Genomic DNA, 20,365 nt, shown 5'->3' with positions numbered 1-20,365 from the left:
GCTGCAGTCCCTCTAAAAACATTCTCTGTTGAAGCCCTTATGTTCATCTTGCCCTCCTGTTCTAGCTACTCATTTCACTGGCGAGCAGGTTGCAGGAAAGGCAGCTTTGTTCTCAAAGGACAGTAAAACAGTGGCTTTTACCCACAGTGCACAAGCTTGAGATTGGATGCAGAAACTCAGCGGCATCCTCTGTGGCTTGGGTGGGGGAATTGCATACATGTTGCTATATCTCCAGCCTAAACAGAGAGACATTTTACCAAACTGTATCTTGGGGGTTCTCTGCCTAGGAATCAGACTCAGATCATTGAATTCACCTCGGTTAATGTTGAGTTTGAAGCTGGACTTGAATGCTGAGGTAAGAATAACAAAAGTTCTAGTCATTCATGGAGCATTGTAAGTAAGTAACAAGTGTACTCTTCCCACCTTTTCAGATGAGAGCACAGGGCAGCTGGACTTGAGTCGGTCGTGTATAACAGCATAATCATACCCAGGAATTAAACAGCCATAGCTTAAATGTGTCCTTGTAGGAAAATAAGAGCAGTAACAGTTCTGTGTGGTTGGTGATCGCATAAACTGATCAAATGCAGAAAGGGCATGACATTAATAGGAAGGTAAAGACAAGCAATGCCGGGTGAACTTTCACCTTTCACCCCTTTGCCTGACTGACAGAACTGAGTGTTGGAGAAAATCAATACTTCAGAGCCAGGAGGGAAATATTTCCACCCTCTAACTAGAGAATATATTTTGACAAGGCCAAGATAATACAAGCTGCACAGGAGAAAGAGAAAAGACTCATTTTTAAAGCTTGGCACTTCAAGGTGTTTTTGTACAAGGGTTTAGAGATCGTCAATACATACAAATACCAAAGGTCAAGCAGAGAAGCCAAAAGAATTTCAAAAATTAGATGCTCTATTTCTTTTTGCTGTTTACAAACTAAAAAGAGACTACCTATTGAGGGCTTGTGTTTGCAATTGTTATTTAAATGAACTGAGCCCACCATTGGGTATTCGAGGGCATTATCTTTTTAAATTTTGTATTGTCGAAAATATGAATATAGCGTGATGACAGGTGTTCGAACTTCTTATTTGTATAACATTTTGCAGTTCATGTTAATTGTGGCCATGACGTAGACTTGTCTTCTTGGTTCAACCATTTGCATAGGAAAAAAGTTCATGAACCTTTAGAGCTAAAATGGATTCTAGTTTCCCAAATCCTTATAAACATATCACTTATTCAAGGACTCTAATTAGGACCCTTCTAAATGAGAGTCTTTGAACCTTTGTGAAGAAAGGAAAGGAGGGAGGGAGAGTGAGAGAGGAAAGAAGGAAGAAAGGAAGAAAGCTCAGGCCATTCTTGCCAGCAAAATCTGGGTCCAGTCCATAGATACATATAAGCACGAACAAATATGAATTCTTCTGTTTCCTACAGGTAAGGAGGCAAAAAAGCCATGTGTTGCCAGACCTTCTTGACAAGCTCAGAAGGACAAAGGAATCCTAAGTGCAGTGCGTATAGCTGAGCCTCATCAGGTCTTTCAAAAAGATTGCTGAAATAGGCTCAATTTACCTACCTTTCCTCTCAGTAGTAAATGGTACTCTGTTCTGAGGAGATAGATCCAGATAGATATGTTCAGTTTGGTTATTTCAAAGTAAGAATGCAGATAGCCAAGACCTGAGAATCCCCAGAGAAAGCCCAGAATGGTATGCCTGGTTTGCAATCTTCAGCATCAAGTAAATGGTTGCGACTCCGTTAAATCTATGAGATTATACTATAAAAGGGTAACAACACCCACTAAATGTTCCGTAAATGTAAGTGAACATTTTAGTAGCCATTTAGAATTCATTGAGCATGAATAAAAATGATTGCCCTGCCTTTTGGAAAGTGCTGGATTATTGTGTCACAATATTCTGTCTCTATCTTCACTCTGAACATCTTAGTATCTTCACTCTAGGATAGCTCTGAGCATGTCTGACAGAGCTCCAAGATTCTGCTTGTGTTCACCAGCCCCTTTGCCAGATGTTATGGTGATGTCTTACTTCTCACCAAAAACTCTGGATGTGAAGAAATGGAACAGCGTATGTCATTGCAACTCCAGAACTGCACTGAGAGTTAGCTGACACTTTCGTTGCTTTGCAGCAAAACCTCTCCCTTTGTTCACACCTGAATTCCTCCCCTGCAGCCTTGATCCTGGGGACACTACATCATAAACTTTCAATATCCAGTGTTCTCTCTCTCCCTCCCTCCCTCTTCCCCTTCTCTCCTCCTTCTTTCTTTCCTTCCCACCCCTCTCAGTCTGCATCCCAAAGAGCCAGCCTATGATGCTTGGTACCAGGAGTGTGCAAGAAAGCATGCTGGAACAGGATTTGGTACCACTGAACCACAAGAGGAAGAAACAAATAGCAAATGTAGCCTCTGGCACAATAGAGATATACATTTATTACCTCACTGATGATGACTCTGGACAGCATACTGACAGAGGGTAACACTGGAGGAAACGCCATAGCAGGCATTTACATATAAGGAAAAGTGTAACTAGAACAATGAATTTAGATTCATTGAAGAGACCACTCGGAGGTTAAGTGCATTGGTTGCTCTTGCATAGGACTAGGGTTTGGTTATCAACACCCCATGGAGGCTCATAGCTGCCAGTAACTCCAATTCCAGGGCATCTGAATCCCTTTTCTGGCCCCTACAAGCACCAGTCACACACCTGGTGAACATACATAGCTGTGGGCAAACATGCTCAAAAGCATTAAGTAGACTATTGTTTAAAAAATGGTCAGTCTAGACTATTCTAGTGTGCTGAGGGAAGACAATGAAAGGCGAAGGATAACTGCTCACCAATTAAGAGCTAAACATGAGAGCCAGAGACACCCACTGGCAACATTAAAGAGGGCCTCTTCTACAGCCACAGGCAAGATGTGCATCAGGCCCAAGACTCCTGATGAGAAGCGGAGTTCCAAAACAGGTGCAACTCTTGACCTTACAAGGTCTGCTGCCCAGTACAGCCCTAGCTGAAATAGAAAGGGCTGCCCAGTTGATGCACGTTAACAAACTTTAATGACCAGGTTCTAGTGATCTCTCCTCTTCAATTCTTCCTTAGTATCTTATCCCATCTCTTAAAAAAAAAAAAAAAAAAAAAAAAAGTTGCTATTCTCTTTGCTTGAGGATAATAATGCATGTCACTACCTCCTCTCCCAACTGTCAGACCAGTTACAGCACACTGTCACCGAGTTGCTGAGATGCTGGGCCAGCTGACTGGGAAAGAGCTAGAACTCAGAGGAGCTATGAGACCTCACCAACAGGGACCTGGGAGAACTGGTGAAAATAGGACTGCTTATTAGGGTCCCAACGAGATACAATATAAGGTACGGCAAGGAAGAGTTTATTAAAATGTTCTTAGTAATGCACACCTACTGATGACAAGCTGCTCAGGTAAGGGAAAACAGTGGCCACATCCTAGCCAAGAAAGAATAAAATAAAACTGGGAAACAGCCATGCTGGAGAAAGAGTAAACTCCAGTAATAGAAAACCCCACCTACCAGGAAGATGCCTCTGCCCAGGGAAAGACCTTTTTATTTACTGTTGTAATAGTCCTTTTATTTATTTTACTTACCATGCAATAGGATGTATAGCAGGCCCATAAGCCAGTACTGAGGGGAAAAGACGGCATTGTAGAGCTGGAGTCCTCCCTTATAATACCGAGGGTGGTAAAGTCCTCAGATACTAGAGACCTACAGGGTGAGCATGATCTACAGAGGTCTTTGCTAATGGTTAATAAAACATGTCTTCTCTATGAGCAAGACTGGAGGGCTGCCAGTAAGGATACTGTCTGTCCGTACAACCGAAAGAAGACTTAAGGCAGCCATTTTATTAGAAAATCAGTCTCCCTCCCTGCCTTGTTGGTAAACATGAAGGTCATAGTTGTCAAAAGCCCAGCCCCCTCAAAGAGAAAGCTTTGGGTTATCTTGCTGCTTCATCATGAAGAGGAGCTGATTGCTGCCTACACCTAGGGAGCAGGGGTGTTACAGTGGTTTCTTGAAGAGCAACTGTAACAGAGACAGATGTAGTTGTCTCCATTTCTGTGATGTGTTGTTGCCATATAAATAATAAGTTTCAATGTGACTCCCCCACCCCTTTGGTTTTTGGAGACATGGTTTCTCTATGTAGCTCTGACTGTCCTAGTACTCACTTTGTAGACTAGGCTGGCCTCAAACTCACAGAGATATACCTGCATCTGTCTCCCAAGTTCTGGGATTAAAGGCATTGTGGCACCACTGCCCGGCTTCAATGTGACATATATATATATATATGGGTCATTATATTTTCTTCCAATTTGCCCTTCCCCAAGTAGTCACCCTAGCTTCTGTTTATGTAGATTCCATTTTCTTCTCCTGTCCCCCCTTTCCTCTAGACCTCATTCTCCGCTTTTATAATCCCATGTCTACATCTATATATAAATTTAAATATATAAATTTAAATCTAGTTTATATACATGAGAGAAAATATACCATATATGTCCTTTTGAGTCTGGCTTATTTTATTTAACATTATCACAAATTTCACCCATTTTCCTACAATATATACTTTCATTATTTTCAGTGGAATAAGATTCCATTGTGTATATACAGCACATTTTCCTTATCCATTCAGATACTGATGGACCTATAGGCTGGTTCCATATCTTGGCCGCTGTGAACAGCGCTACATTAAATGATGTTTAGTGTTCCTGACTTGGAATTCTTTGGATGGAGGTTCTATTTTTAAGTTTTGAGACACTCCCATACTGACTTCCATAAGGGATGTTCCAATTTACATTCCTCACCAGGATTTGTTGTTTTTCTAGACGATAGATATTCTGATTAGGGTGGGATGGAATCTTGGTGTGGTTTTCACTTGCACAGCTGTGATGGCTAAGCATATTGAACCCATTCCCCCATATTTATTAACCATTTGTATTTCTTCTACTGAGAATTGTCTACTCAATGTATTAACCCATTTATTGGATGGGTAAGTAGGGGGTGGGTTTTTTTGGCAATTCTTTATGGAATCCATATATTAATTCCGGGTCAGACATTTAGATTGTCTCTACTCTGCTGGTTGTTTCCTTTGCAGTGAAGAAGTTTTATAACTTCATATGACCCTACATGTCAATTATCGAGATTATTTCCTGCGATACTAGAATCTTTTTTCATAAAGTCCTCTCTGACATGGGTACTGAAAATACCTCCAACTATTTGTCCTTTGGTTCCCTCTGGAACTTGCAGAGTTTCAGGGCAACTCTTTAAGGTCTCAAAGCACATAGATCCCAGTGGGACTGTGGGTGTGTGCTCATTCCCTGAGCTGGGCTGTAAGCAGCTGTCATCTCTCCACTGAGTCCTCTCTAGGAATTTCTTGGGGCTCAGAAAACCTCCACCCTGCACATACCTTCCCAACAGCAGCTACAGCTGACAATTGGTCACGGGAAGAGCTCCCCTTACCCTCATATTGGGACATCGCCAAGGACCTTCCCAACTTCACAGGGCTGGGTGGGGTTGGCAGAGAGCTTCACTGCCGTCACCTATTCCTCTGTCCACCTATCCTTGCTTCATGTGATCTTATTCCAGAATGGCTTCCCCATAGTCTTCTAACAAATTTGTCTCAATCTCCTTAGAAATGAACCTGGCAAGATAAAGGGCTGGCTCGGCTACTTCTACAGCTCTGTGTTCTGGTTTCTCATCTGCAAAACGGGAACCATAGTTACATTTAATACTCGAGCTGAGAACAAGTATGGAAGGTGGGCTCTGTGATACAGAGGGCCTTGGAAAACGTTTCACGTGACGGCGCACTCAGTGCTCACTGCTGACCCCTGTCCTTCAGCTGTAACTGGGGGATTTTCAGGTTTTCTTCATTTCCTGCCTCCTTTTTAAAATAATTTATTTGTATTTTATGTCCATTGGTATTTTGCCTGCATGGTTGTCTGTGTGAGGGTGTCAGATAGCCTAAAAAGGAGTTAGAGACAGTTATAAGCTGCCATGTGGGTGCTGGGAATTGAACCCTGGAATTGAACCTCTGGAAAAGCAGCCAAAGTTCTTAACTGCTGAGCTATCTTTCCAGCCCCATGTCTTGCTTCTCTGTTACAGAAAGATATTCTTTTCCACGAATATTTTTCCTGTCCTTAATTTCTTTCTTCAACTGGATTAAAATTATCTCCCTTAAAAAAGTGAGAAGAAAAGCTAGAAGGAACCAGTACTTTAATCCCCAAAGCTATGAATTGTTCTCTCCTTTTTGCAAATGAAAGAAGTTTCAGTCCCGCCGACAAATTCACAAGGTCACAGGGCAATCAAAAGGCAAGCTGCTACTGAGTCTCAGACTCAGTCACCAAGGCCAGCTTTCCATGTTCTCCCTGGGTAGCTTGCATGGCCAGTAAGGTTAAAAATAAAAAAGTTTAAACTCATTGGTAAATATGAAAGATACTCTAGAAACATATTTTTGAAATGGAATTAGAAGTCAACTTTGAGCCGGGTGGTCGAGGTGCACGTCTTTCATCCCAGCACTCAAGAGGCAGAAAAAAAAGAAAGAGAGAGAGAGAGGGAGGGAGGGAGGGAGGAAGGAAGGAAGGAAGAAAGAAGGAAAGAAAGGAAGAAAGAGAGAGAGAGAAAGAAAGAGGGAGAGAGAAATCAGCTTTGGAGATTTTCCCTCCCTGACGACTTGGACTCCTCTGTGCACAAAGGTGTTACAAGACTTACTTAAGGAGCATATAAGCTACTGTCCTGTCGCTCTAACCAAACATCTAAAGGTTCGTTTTAGCCCACAGTTTAAGGGTGTAGGATATTGTATCGATGATGGCATGGTGAAGAGAGTGACTCTAGCTGTGGCTTCCGGGGCCATGAGGCAGCCAATCACATTGTGTCCAGTCAAGAAGCAGAGAAAAACAATGGTGTTCTTGCTTTTCCTCTTAATTTGCTCTGAGCCCACAGTCCAGGCAAGGCGCCAGCCATATTGAGGGTGAGTCTCCCCACCTCTAGGAACCTCCTCACACACATACCCAGATGTTTATCAGCACGGTGATCCTAAATCCACCAAGTTGACAAGGAAGATTAAGCACCTCAAGTCTACTCCTTGTCGCCTTGATACCCAAAGTTATCCCTGTAACTCTTAACAGTGCGGAGGCCATTGCAGCATTTACTGTCACAGGACATGTTTATGTCATGTTAGATCCCATGTCCCCGATCATCTCACCTTGGGAAATACTGGACTATACCAGAACTTTCTAAAGCAAACATACTCAAATCCCTTAGCCCAGTCCTTAGTATTGTAGCTTGCCTCATGTCTCTACCACAAGCAATTCTCGTGTCCATTTCCTGTCCAGTCACGGGGGCTCTCTGAGGGTGCAGCTGAGCTCCGAGACCAAGTTAGGCATTTGGTAATTTCACTCAGGCCTCCAACAATTCTATGGGCTGAACTATAATCTATAGGTTGGAAAACTACCATTCGGAGAAGCTAACTGCCCTGAGGTCACGCAGATAGTGAAGCAGTAAAGCTGAGAGTAAATTCCAAGTGCTCTTCCCTCTCGGTGACGGACAGGGTCTTCACGGGCAATGCTATAGTGCCTGGAGAGACACAGCTGATTTTTATATTGACCTCGAGAAAGAACAGCAACAACAAGGACTTCAAAATCCATTCTTCATTTATTTATTACACAACGACTTATTGAATGCCTATTATTTTCCAGGCATTTCTAGAGAGGGCTAAATTAATACAGCCCAAGCGCTCACATCATTTATGCATTTCAAAATCTATCTGGCTAATGTGGTGCATTTTGTAAAGGCCATTATAACACAGTGCACACGCGTGTGCACAACCCCGCACCCCCAACACACAGAGTGTCTGATGGTTGAAAGCATCATGAGAGCATTTCTCATGACTGAACTCAGTCAATATTCTCAAGACAGTGTGCATGGGCCCACATGGTCTCCCTAGTGAGCCGAGGACTTGATTTCCCTACAGGCCTCAGGCTTTTCTCCTGGACCCCAGTGAAAAGTTCTCAACAACTATGATTTTTTTTTCTTCTTCTTCTTTTTTAGCGCTTGTCTCCAGAGCCTTTGTTCAAAGGACAAGGGATGTAAACATGCAGGGCATAATGGTGGTTTGAAGAGCAGGAAGGGACAGGTCAAGGAGATGAGTGCTTGAAAATGAGGAACGAGACAGAACTTACGCAGACCAGTAGTTGAAAACGACCCTCATCCACTTACTCATTCGTTCATCCTGTAGCTATCTAGCGAGCACCATCGGTCAGCGAATGAGGTGCCGAGGTTGGAGTGTGAATGGAATGATTGCACTGTACACACAGAGTGTAATGGGAGTGAAAAGAAAGCCAGGAGAGGGCAAAGACCCTTAACCCTAAAATAGAGGTAAGCAGAAGGCATAGGGGAGAACCATTGGGGGTAAAGGTCTCCCAAACAAACACAAAGGTGAGCTCTTCAAAGCAACACGGGGGGCTGGGGGTTGGTGGGGAGACGGCAGTGGGCAGAGCCTTGTCCTGTGAGTCTGTCCTTGTTATTAAACTATAGAGCCACCAGGTCCATTGTGTGTGACAGGGCAGGAAGTGCAGCCAGGCGTGTGAGCTGAGGCCTGGAGAAGGCTTTAGTCAGTATTCGGAAGCTTGGTTTATCCTGTGAGGTCTGGGAAACTTCATTCCCTGCAGGCCGTGCTCCATCTGTTGGCTAAGCCTAGTGGAGGGCTGGATAATAGGAAATGCTGAGGAGGTGTGATGGGTTTTCTTGCTAGTCAGCGTCACCACATCTGGAATTAAGTAAAACCGAAATAACTGGCCACACCTGTAAGGAGATTTTTTTTTTCTTAATTAGATCATTTGAAGTGCAAAGACCTACTTCTAATCCAGATCTTTGAGGTGGGAAGACAAAACTTTAACCCAGATCTTCTGTGGCAGGAAGGTGCACCTTTGATCAGGGCCGGACTTTCTTCTGGCAGCGTGTCTAAAAGACATGGGAGAAGGAAGCTTGTTTTCGTTGCCTGCCTGCTCTTGTTCTCACTACCAAGTCCATCCCTTCACTGGCATTAGAACCTATTTCTCTGGAATTTTGGCATCTACTGAAGATCACCTGAAACATGAAGCCTCATGGACTGAACAACTATTAGATTCTTGGACAAGGCATGCAGTAGATTGGCTATTCTATAGGACAAGGCCATGTTCAAATTTGAACTCTACTAGAACCATGGGCTGACTCTACAAAAACCATGGGATGGGAGAAAAGTAGCTGAGCCACTATGACACGAACTAGGAAGCTGCTTCAACATTTGGAAAGAGATGGTAAGGGGAACACAGGGGCACCCAGAGAATCCCAGAGCAGGACTATTGCCTACGTCTGGAAAGAGCCACAGCTCTGTCAATGGTGCCTGCTATCTGTAAGTATACACAGCATGGAATATCAAATTTAAGCCCGTTCACCTTATAGGGGAGATAGTAGTGTACAGAAACAGGAGCTTCAAATTCAAACCTGAGGTCCATGCAGCAATTGTAGACAGTGACTCTTGACATGCCGCTTTATTTCATTTCTTGACCAGAAAATGTAGATAATGCCACCATGCTGAGAGATTATCACTAGAGTAAGATCAATCAGTAATACGAAAGCATTTAATAAATTGTGAGGATTCCCCCCCCCATTTGCTTGGAAGTAATTTCAGACTCACAGGCAAGTTGCAGAAAGAATTCCCACATTCCCTTACTCAGCACCCTTGAACAGAAACACACGACATAATCAGAGTTCAATAATCAAGTGCAGTAAATTAAAATTGAGCAGTACTCTTAAGCCAAACTACAGCCTTGGGATTTTTACCAGAAGTCTCAGCTTCTGGTGGAGACCCACCACAGGATCCCACGATCATTGATTCTGACACCAGTTTAAACTCCTCCAATCCCTAACGCGGCCTTAGTCTTCCTTTGTCATTTGTGAAATTCGACGCTTTGTAAGAATGTGGGTTAATCTCTCTAGGGCCCAGTCGAACGTGGTGCCCAATGTGGTGTTTTCTATCATATGTGAGTTTCCGGTGTGGTTCTGACTAATGCTTCCGATGGTTAGGCACAGAGTATACACTTCCACAGGAATCACGGAGCTGTAGGGGCTAGAGAAATGGCTCCACAGGTAAACTGTTTGCTCTGTATGCATGAGGATCGGTGGCAGGTTACCAGAAGCCACGAATGCTGACCACAGTAGCATGTATCAGTAATTCCAGTGCTTCGGTGAGCCGGGAGGTAGGGAGAGAGAGTCCACTGAAGCTCACTGGGCAGCTAGCTTGACTTTGCAGCAATGAGTGAAAGAGCCTGCCTCAGCTAGGGTGGAAGGAAGAAACTGACAGCCAAGATTTTCATCCCCTCCTATCTCTGTCTCTGTCTCTGTCTGTCTGTCTCTCTGTCTCTGTCTCTGTCTCTGTCTCTCTCTCACACACACACACACACACTCATGCACACACACACACAGTGCCCTTCTAGATGTCCTGTGTCAGGAGGCCTATGATGGATATGAGCCTTTCTCTGTGATTTTCACTTTGATCCCTTGAATGAGGTGATATCTGTAAACTATGAAAACAAACTATGATTTTGCAGTCAGCATTTAGTGGGAGAGGCTTTCAGATAACACAAAGATACTGTTGGGTTTTTTTTTTATATATAACTTGTCTGATAATTTCAACATCTGGATGATTCTTAATTGTGTTCCTTATAGTGATGGCTCTCTCACGAATAGAGTTTTTCTGTTAGTGAAGTTATTTAGATCATTGCTCTTCTTTTCAAACAATGAGACAAAAATGAAAAGTTCCGGCTGGCTAGTTATCAACATCTGGGACACTGTGCAATTAGGATTATGAGGTCAACCTTCTTAGTAGGAGAGAGTCAAAGGTACAAAGAGGTGAACGGAGCTGCAGTACCATACTGGTAATTCTAGGGAAGTGCGTTCTCATGTGGGCAGAGAGCTCCTGCCTGCTACGCCTCTGCTGCCTTGCTAGAAGGGCTTCTGCCTATCCACCTCTTCCCTCTTCCCTCCTATTGGGGACATTTTGTTTCCATGAATGTCTGCAGCTCCAAGCACCATGACCTGTATAGACAGTAACCACTGGACCAGGGTATTTGCATGAGAAAGGGCACTGTGTCAGGCAGCAGATTATCAGGGCTGGGGTCACACTTTCCTGTGCCCCATTTTCCTGTGCTAGTATGCAGTACCTCTGCCCAGATTAGTGTGGGAACCAGTTACTTGCTGGGGCCCATAATGGCTACCAGGGTATTGCTGCTGGACCTTGAAGAGTGAGAGCGTCGTTGCTGGAATGAAGGGACAGGTAGAGGGGCATTACTGTTTCACCTGAACTTGCTCTTTCCTTCATGACCTGGATTATTCCTACAGGCTCTCCCATTGTTCCCATTTCCTAGTGTTGCGGCAACAAATTACCTCAATGCAGTAGCCTAGAGCAATACAAATTAAGTAGCTCACCATCCCAGATAAATCCAAAATCACTCTCACTGGACTAGAGGCAATGTCAGCGAGGCCTTCTTCTTTCAGAAGCCCAAGGGCAGGACCTCTCCCTTGCCTCTTCCAGGTCTGGAGGCTTTGGTATTATTTGATCACAGCCTCTTTTTTTGTCTTCAGAGCCACGATATGGCGTCTTCTCTCTGCCTCTCCTTCTGCTGTCGCAGTGCTTTCCTGCTGTCATTTTTGTTGTAAGAACTGGTGAGTTGACAGTACACCCACCAAAACAACTCAAGATAATCTCAAGACAGTTAAACTGCACGCAGCTACAAAGTCCCTTTTCTGGGCCTAGGAAGAGGAATCAGCTGGTAAAGTGCTTGCTGTTCTAGCATGACTTCCAGTTCTCTAGAATACACACGGAAGTCAGGTATGGCTCTGAAAGTCTGTGATCCCAGCATTGGGGGAGCAGAGACAGGCTGGTCTCTCTGCTTATTGGCTAGCCATCAAATAAAATCAGTAGGTTCCAGGTTCAGGAAAGACCCTATCTCAATAAATAAGAAAGAAAGAAAGAAAGAAAGAAAGAAAGAAAGAAAGAAAGAAAGAAAGAAAGAAAGAAAGAAAGAAAGAAAGAAAGAGAAAATGTTGCACAACCACGGAAGACACAGAGGTTGACCTCTGCCCTCCACATGGCACCTGCTCACATATGTGCGTGTAGTCTGGTCTACATGTACACACATGTACAAATACACACAGACAATCCCATTTCCCATCTCAGCCACCAAGGATTCATCGGTGGAGCTCATTGGTAGGAGTTCATGTTGACCCTCACATTGCCTTGGGCTGGCTGCTGGTTTTAGTTTACTTTTTACTCCTGTAATAATGGCACCATGACCAAAAGCAACCTGGAAAAGAAATTAGTTATTTACCTTACACTTCCAAATTATAGCTCAACATTGAGGGAAATCAGGGCCGGAACTCAAGACAGGAAACTAAAGGCAGAACACTGCTGACTGTTCATTTTTTTCCCCCCATGACTTTCTCAGACTGGTTTTTTCTTTCTTTGTTTGTTTGGTTGCTTTTTTGTTTTGTTTTGTTTTGTTTTTAATACAACACAGGACCCCTATCCAGGGATGGCACTACCCACAGTGAGCTGGGCCCTCCCACATTAATCATTCATCAAGAAAATGCCCTGCAGACTTACCTTCAGGCCAATATGATGGATGCATTTTCTCAGTTGAGGGTCCTCTTTCCAAATAACTCAAGCTTGTGTTATGTTGACAAACCCTACCCAGGACACTGCTGTAAATGAGGATGGAAATCACAGTGACTTAAATACAAGGTATGGATTTAATTCTCTTTCATGAGCAGTTCAGAGCCATAATGTCCCCCTTTCCATCCTGGACATTAACATCAAGGGTATGTTTTTCACTCACTAACTCACACACTCACTCAATCTTTCTTTCTTTCTTTCCTTCCTTTTCTTCCTTCCTTCCTTCTTTCCTTCCCTTCCTTCCTTCCTTCCTTCCTTCCTTCCTTCCTTCCTTCCTTCCTTCCTTCCTTCCTTTTCTTCCTTCCTTCCTTTTCTTCCTTCCTTCCTTTTCTTCCTTCCTTCCTTTCTTCCTTTCCTTCCTTTTCTTCCTTCCTTCCTTTTCTTCCTTCCTTCCTTTTCTTCCTTCCTTCCTTTCTTCCTTTCCTTCCTTTTCTTCCTTCCTTCCTTCCTTCCTTCCTTCCTTCCTTCCTTCCGTTCCTTCCCTTCCTTCCTTCCTTCCTTCCTTCCTTCCTTCCTTCCTTCCTTCCTTTTCTTCCTCCCTCTCTCCCTTCCTTCCTTCCTTCCTTCCTTCCTTCCTTCCTTCCTTCCTTCCTTCCTTCCTTCCTTCCTTCCTTTCCTTCCTTCCTTTCCTTCCTTCCTTCCTTTTCTTTCTTCCTTCCTTCCTTCCTTCCTTTTCTTCCTCCCTTCCCCCATCTGTGTGTGTATGTGTGTGCACACACATGCACGGCTATGCAGTACATAATTTGTGTGAGGTCAGAGGATAACTTTCAGAAATTGGTTGTCTGGATATGGGACCTTGGATTGAACTCAAGTTATGAGACTTAGTGGCAAGAGTTTTGCCCACATGAGCCATCTCATTGGCCCTATTCTTTCAATCTTCTATTTTCTTTTCTGTTTTGGGAGGAGGAGAGTGGATTGGGGTTAAGACAGAAGCTCAGATTTGCTGCGTAGCTGGGGAAGCCCTGGAGCTCCTGTTGCTTCTGCTTCTGTCTCTCACATGTTGAAATTACATTGGTACCACTACACCAAGGTTTTTAATTTTGAAAAACATTGTGTCTCTATCCTCATCAAAAAACTTTCCTATGGTCTAAAGTGGCTACTTCCACCTCACCATCATGTCTGAACTCTAGACAGCAGGACGATGCATGGAAAGAGGACTGCAAAACCTCTATTTAGTTTGTATCAGGTCAATTCACAACCTGTTAGTCACATGGCTGTTGCCAGCTCAAGGAATGTTAGGAAGTGGCTGGAACCATGTGTCTAGCTAAAATCTTATTAAGGAAGAAGTAGAGAGGACAAGAAGTGTCCCCACCAAAACAGGCAAGAGGGCATAGTGACTTCTGTCAGATTTAATTGATACAAAGGAACAAAACAACCGAAGATGTGTGATTTATCTACATCTTACTGTGAATCTAGATCCATCTGACAGGAAGATTCAAGGTCTACTCTGAGAGGGACAGATGGACAGCCTGCTTCAGCTAGCTGACATGCACGGTGGATGGGAAAATTCAAGGTCAGCTCTGAGAGGGACAGATGGACAGGTTGCTCCAGCTAGCTGACATCATCTCCATATGCACAGTGGACAGGAAGATTCAGGGTCAGCTCTGAGAGGGGCAGATGGACAGGCTGCTCCAGCTAGCTGGCACCATCTCCAGGTGTACAGAGGCCAAGCAGAAGGAGAATGTATGTAGAGCCAAGTAGATTTGACCCGTTTCCTGGCTCTTCTATTTGATAGTTGTGTGACTCTCTTTGTGTTACTCTTCATTTCTTATTAAAGTGACAATGACAACATGGACCTTGGGCAATCTTGTGAGCAGTCAATGAAACAATATTTGCGAACAGCCCAGACAAGGCCTAACATATAATTGGCACTCAGACTATGTGGTTGTAATGTCCACTTACTCATCTATTGATGCTCACAGCAATTTCTCAAATCTTAGAGACAGGTATGTGTGATTCATATTATATTGCTGGGCTTTTCAGAGCAAAGTCTTTGAAAAATGGAGGGATGATTTGGCTCTACTGTTATCCTGCTATAATTTTTGTGTTTGGAAATTCGTTAAGAATTCATTTTGATGAATCACAAATGCATGCACCATGAAAAACAATTAGCATTAATAGTGTAAAAGAAGATCAATAAATAGATTCATTTTTAAACTGTAATAATTTATTTGCTTCCTGACTTTTGGGAAATACTGCATCTTCGTATGACATGTCGATCATTAAATAGCCAAACTGCAATGATTTGTGGGAGGAAGTGGATTTGCAGGAGGTAGGCCCTGCTGGAGGATTCAGCAATCCAGCACCAGTGCCAGCCTTCAGCCAGGGAAGCAGGACCAGTAAATGGTGCAGCATGCGCAATTTGGTGCAGCTGTGTGTAGCTCAGTCCTGCTCTGCGTAGCTCAAGGGGCTGCTCAGGTGTCTTGCATTCTAGTGCAGTCTACCAGAGGAAATGTTCATGGACCTAGACGCCTGTAGTAAGGATGAAAAACGTGCTGTTCATCAGACAAGAAACAGGGAAGTGAAATCATGCTGAAGACCAGCAAGCATGCTGGGGCCCTCTTTGAGTTTCCAAGAGCAGGAAAGCACATCTCATGCTTGTCGGGAGTGAAGAAACCGGATGGAATTCCAAAATAAGCATAAAGGAAAGGACCAAATGAACAGAGAGATCTCACAGCCCTTGGGGGTGGAGAGGAGGAAACTGAAGGTGTTCACTTGCCACATGATGGGAGAACAAAGGATCGGCTGCCATAGTAGCTTCTCATTGCCAATGAAGGCTGGTGGCAGCTGAATACCTGCAGCAGCCCCTTCAAGCAGATAAAGGGAAAGCTTGTTAGAGAATAGGGGCAGAGGGGTCATGAGAGAAACAGCCTCTAGCTCCTTTGCCTTCCCATGGGATGCCATGTTGCTAGCTGTGGGTAGAGAAAGTATGCTTGCTGGTCAGTGGCACCAAGCCAGGGCTGAGGAGTCCGGACAGACAGACCGTGAGATGCTCAAGGTCTAACAGCTTTGAGCTGAGAGCTGTCTGGTTTGGAGGCTGGCAGCCGATGGCTATCAATGCCTGTCCCACCCACCAGGCCTTGGGCCAAGGGCCAGTGCAGATTACATTTTAAGGTGATAGTCATCTTTGACCTTTGGGACCTCCAGGGCCACTGGTCATCCATCTTAGAGCCGCTGACCAGCAACCTCTGGGCTATTTTTATGACCAGCAAACATTGCCCATTGATTGAATTGATTGAAATTGCAGCTGGTTGGTGGGGGGAAAAGGATGCTGGCTTCCCAGGGCCTGGGTTTTGCAGCTTTGCATTCTGTTATTTTTGTTGACTCTTTCCTCTCCTCTTCTTCTTTCAGCATGAAGTATGCATGGAAACAGGGCATATATGTAGACACACATATCTTGAACACACACACATATCACACACCACACACATACACCACAAATAGACAAACAGCACACACATACATACACACCACACACACAAACACATACATACATGCACACCTTAACGAATAGATTTCCTCCCATGGTGCTTATTGTTCTGTCAGAATTTAAAGGGATTCTCAAAGGTCAGTGGAGAACAGCAGTGGTGCAGTCAATTCAAGGAGAGCACACACACACACACACACACACACACACACATACACATATGCAAGCACACAGAAGGGGTGCTTGAGATACAGAAACAAATGTCTAGATATAAAAATAGAGATAAAGAAAAAAAACTAAAATTTCCTTTCAGCTGTCGTTGGGTGAGATTTGTACAAGGCAGAGGAGACCGCAGAGAAGCTAACTGAGCTTTCCATGTAGGGACCCACACGCTCTCCCCTGTCCCCTGCCCTGCCCGGAAGCTGCAGCTGCCTCTCAGGCTGGTAGTCTCTGGCTGGACCTCCCCACTGCTCTCCCTGAAGAAGAAACAAGGCTGACCAGCTCCCTAGCAGCATGGGGTCAAACTAGATTATAGGCTCTTTATTCTCCATCACTCCCAGCGGTTCAGCCTCTTTGACTGAACTCTAGCCAAATGCGTTACAAAAGGAAGGCATTTAAACAGGGAAGCGACTGCCAGCTCTCACAGTTTGCATTTCTAGATCATTGGCTTGCCTGACCTTGCCGATGGATGATTGGGGCAGTCTTACCGTGCCAGGCTGATGTCTAGAGGCACCAGCCCTGACTGCACAGATAGTCAATCTCTGAGCCTCTCTCTTGGCCTTCAAACCCTTTCATGTCTGCTGCTCCCCAAACCCAGGACTGACTTGGAATGCTGCTCAAGGGCACCAGGAAGTCTTACTCTGGGGAACAGATGAGTATGTTCTAGAAGTGGCACCTTGATTCTCACCCAGAGCCTACAAACGATGACAGTGATGAGAGGCCTGGTGAGAAGATACGTCTCAACCTTGGAGGGGACATAAGGAAAGCCTACAGGTCCCTTAGAAGCGCGGCCTCCCCACTCTTGCCTCTCTTTTGTTCTACCCCTGACTTAACCAAGGCACTGAGGGAGGGGAATTTTCAGGTAATCAGCTGCTCCACATTCACAAATGCCATTCCCACACTGACTCCAAGTCTTGGGTGTTGTGTCGACCTACAACACAGATCAGGATTGACGATGTCTTGGAGTACGCCCTCTGAAGCCATACCAACAAGCAAAAGCAACCACGTGGCCACTCCATCATTTGTAAATTCAAAGACATTTCTCGTGTCCTGCTTCCTGCCCCAGAACACCCTTTCCAAGGAGAAGAGGAGCCTCCGTAAGCCTCTGCTTCCGGGGACGGGTGCATTGTAGGAAGCTGCTGGGGAAGAGTGCATTGTGGGAAGTTGCTGTGGTGTGGGAAGCCCTTCAGCAGGACAGCTGGGAAAGGTCGTTGGGAGATTTCCTGTATAGTGCACGCAGTGTACCCCGGGAGTGCATGATGTCTGCGGGTGAACTGCTGAAGCTAGCTCCCAAGGTCTCCAGACACCAGCCCTGGCGTGAAGAGAAGTGTTTCAGTGGGCAGTCTTGATCAACTGAGACTGGCTCTTGGAACATCCAAACATACCAAACAAACAAACAACAGCAACAAAAACAAACAACAAAAGACAAATTAACTTCAAGGTTATTTCACTGTTGTTTTCTTTCCATTAAAAAATAATTATTCATATTTAACCTCCGAGTGGTGTGAGAATGGGCACTTACTGCTTGCGTTATTACTCACTTTTTTCATTTACTTCTGTGTGTTTAGAAGTGCTCAGGCTAACATATCACATGCCCGCCTCTGGCAGCCCCTCGGGTATGTGTGCTTCTGTTTACAGCCATAGTACCGTTTGCACGTTGTCTATACAAGTCTCTTGTGCAATTTATAGGATGTTCAGCTGTGTCCCCAGCTTCTACCTACTGAGTGCCAGTCACATGCCCTCAGCTGTGACAACCAAATATGCTTCTCAACCTTCCTAAAGCTGTGACTCTTCAATACAGTTGCTCACGTTGTGGTGATCCCAAAACATCAAGTTAGTTTCTTTGCTACTTCATAACTGTAATCCCACTACTGTCATGACTCGTAATGAATCTGTGTTTTCCAATAGTCTTAGGCAACCACGGTGACAAGGTCATTTGAACCCAAAGGGGTCATGACCCATTGGTTGAGAACCACTGCTCCGAGCATCACGAGTGTCCTCTGGGGGATGGGAGTGCCAGATTTGAGAAAGGCTGTTCTGAGGCACAGCAAGTCTCTTCAGGCTGACAGGACAAAAATCACTACCTCCAGTGGTCTCTTTTCTCCTTTCATCTATAAAATGGGTATAAAAATATACTCAGCCAAGCTATGATGTGGCTGTGTTTATTAAGATTTGAATTTAAGGCAATGTCACTGAAATCGTAACCCCTTGAGACCAGAGGTTTTATTGAGTCCCTTCATTGCAAGTCAGGTGATGGAAGAGAATGGACAACAAGGATGGGGGATACATTCACCATCTTGCACTGGTCCCTTTGTGCTGATCTAGAGTCCCTGGACTCCTTGAGAACGTTCAATGTGCTGCCTTGGGCCTTGTGAGCTGGCCTGGGGCCTCTGGACTCCCTCAGCTCCAGAAGTCAATACAATCGATTCCTGCATGGCCTTTAACCTCTGCAGCAGGGCTGTCATGGGAGAATGGTCTCAGACTGGAGTATGCACAAATCCATAGACGCCTATAGGAAGCACCTTCCCAGAGGGTCCTATTCAGAGGGACAGCAAGGCTCAGAAATCTGTATTTGCACCAGCACTTTCTCCTTTTAAATCTGGGAGGCTGCCCTGTCACCTACAATTTGGGGCATCTGAAATGGCCCAGGAATTAACCAGCTGGAATTGAGCCCAGCTTTAACCAGCCCCCGGTTTCCCTCAAGGAACACATGGGTGCTGTGTTGAAAACTTCCCACATCCTTCACCTCAGGTCTACGTACCTGATGCCATGCACTCCCTGGGCAGTGTCTGGGCATCCACGGTGGCTATCCTGGTTCCCAGGACCCAGGACCTTATGCAGGACCTCCTGTTTTAATCTAAGGAAATGGAGTTGCAAGGAGGCACTGGGCATTTAAGAGCCTCCGTTCTTCCTTGAAGACAAGTAAGTAAAGTCTTCAAATCTGAGGTCCCAAGATACAGGCTCCTGGCCCGTAGTTGAATGCCACTGTCCCCACCTTGCAAAACAGACTTGACAGAGGCATTGCCTTTGCCCAGCAAGGCTGCAGGTTTTTGATTTAGCTGTTCTGGAGACTAGTCCAGTAAGCCTTATGCTTTCCCCAAACCCCAACTGCATGCAGAACCCCAACACCCTTTAACCCTATTGAGAACCACCTCTGCGTTTTAAAGGTCCATGAGACTCTGTAGGTGCTTGGGGCGTCAGACAAAGCTTCTTCTGAAGGAATCACCTAAGCTCCCTTGGCTTCTGCATTGAAGAAAAATCTAGTGACATCTTTTGTCCATCCTTAAATCAGGTTGTTAGGTTTTTGCTGTATCTACTCTTTCTGGTGTCCATTCAAGCCACTGATGAAAATCTAGGATTTGTAGGGCCTGAGGGCACACCAAAAAAAGAAAAAAAACCTCACTCTGCTTTGCCATGCATTGTTTATCATGATGGGAACGCAGGGTCTTAATTGAAGAGCATCAAGATTCCTCATGTTGTGGTGACTCCCAACCATAAAATTATTTTCTTTGCTACTTTATAACTGTAATTTTGCTACCGTTATGAATTGTAATGTAAATGTCTGATATGCAGGATATCTGACATTCAGCCCCTGTGAAAGGGTCATTTAACCTCTAAGGGGTCACGACCCACAGGTTGAGAACTTCTGTACTAGACTATGCCATCGCTGACACAGAAAAGGTCTTCAGCTTTACCGGTTCCTCAGAGACCTTCCGCTGTCTCATAGTTCCTTCCCACCTAACTATGGTTGCTTTTCCCTTATCAGGTGATAGCAGGGGGGAAAGAGCAGCCCTCCCTAGGTTCTCCACCCTAAAGTAAGAGCACAATGAAAATCAGAGGAGCACAGTCAGATGGGTTAGGGAACCTCAAAAAAGATGCCTGCTCTTTGTGAGGCCTCCTTGCCTTACCTACAAAATGGGGGTCACGGTAATGGTTTTCCCTCTCAGGATGGTTATGAGCAAGTGGGGTGGTGTGTGAAAACAGTGAGTGTCA

This window comes from Meriones unguiculatus, chromosome 2 (genome assembly GCF_030254825.1).
Source record: "Meriones unguiculatus strain TT.TT164.6M chromosome 2, Bangor_MerUng_6.1, whole genome shotgun sequence".
In the NCBI taxonomy this organism is placed as follows: domain Eukaryota; kingdom Metazoa; phylum Chordata; class Mammalia; order Rodentia; family Muridae; genus Meriones; species Meriones unguiculatus.
Note: the sequence above shows the minus strand (reverse complement) of the source record.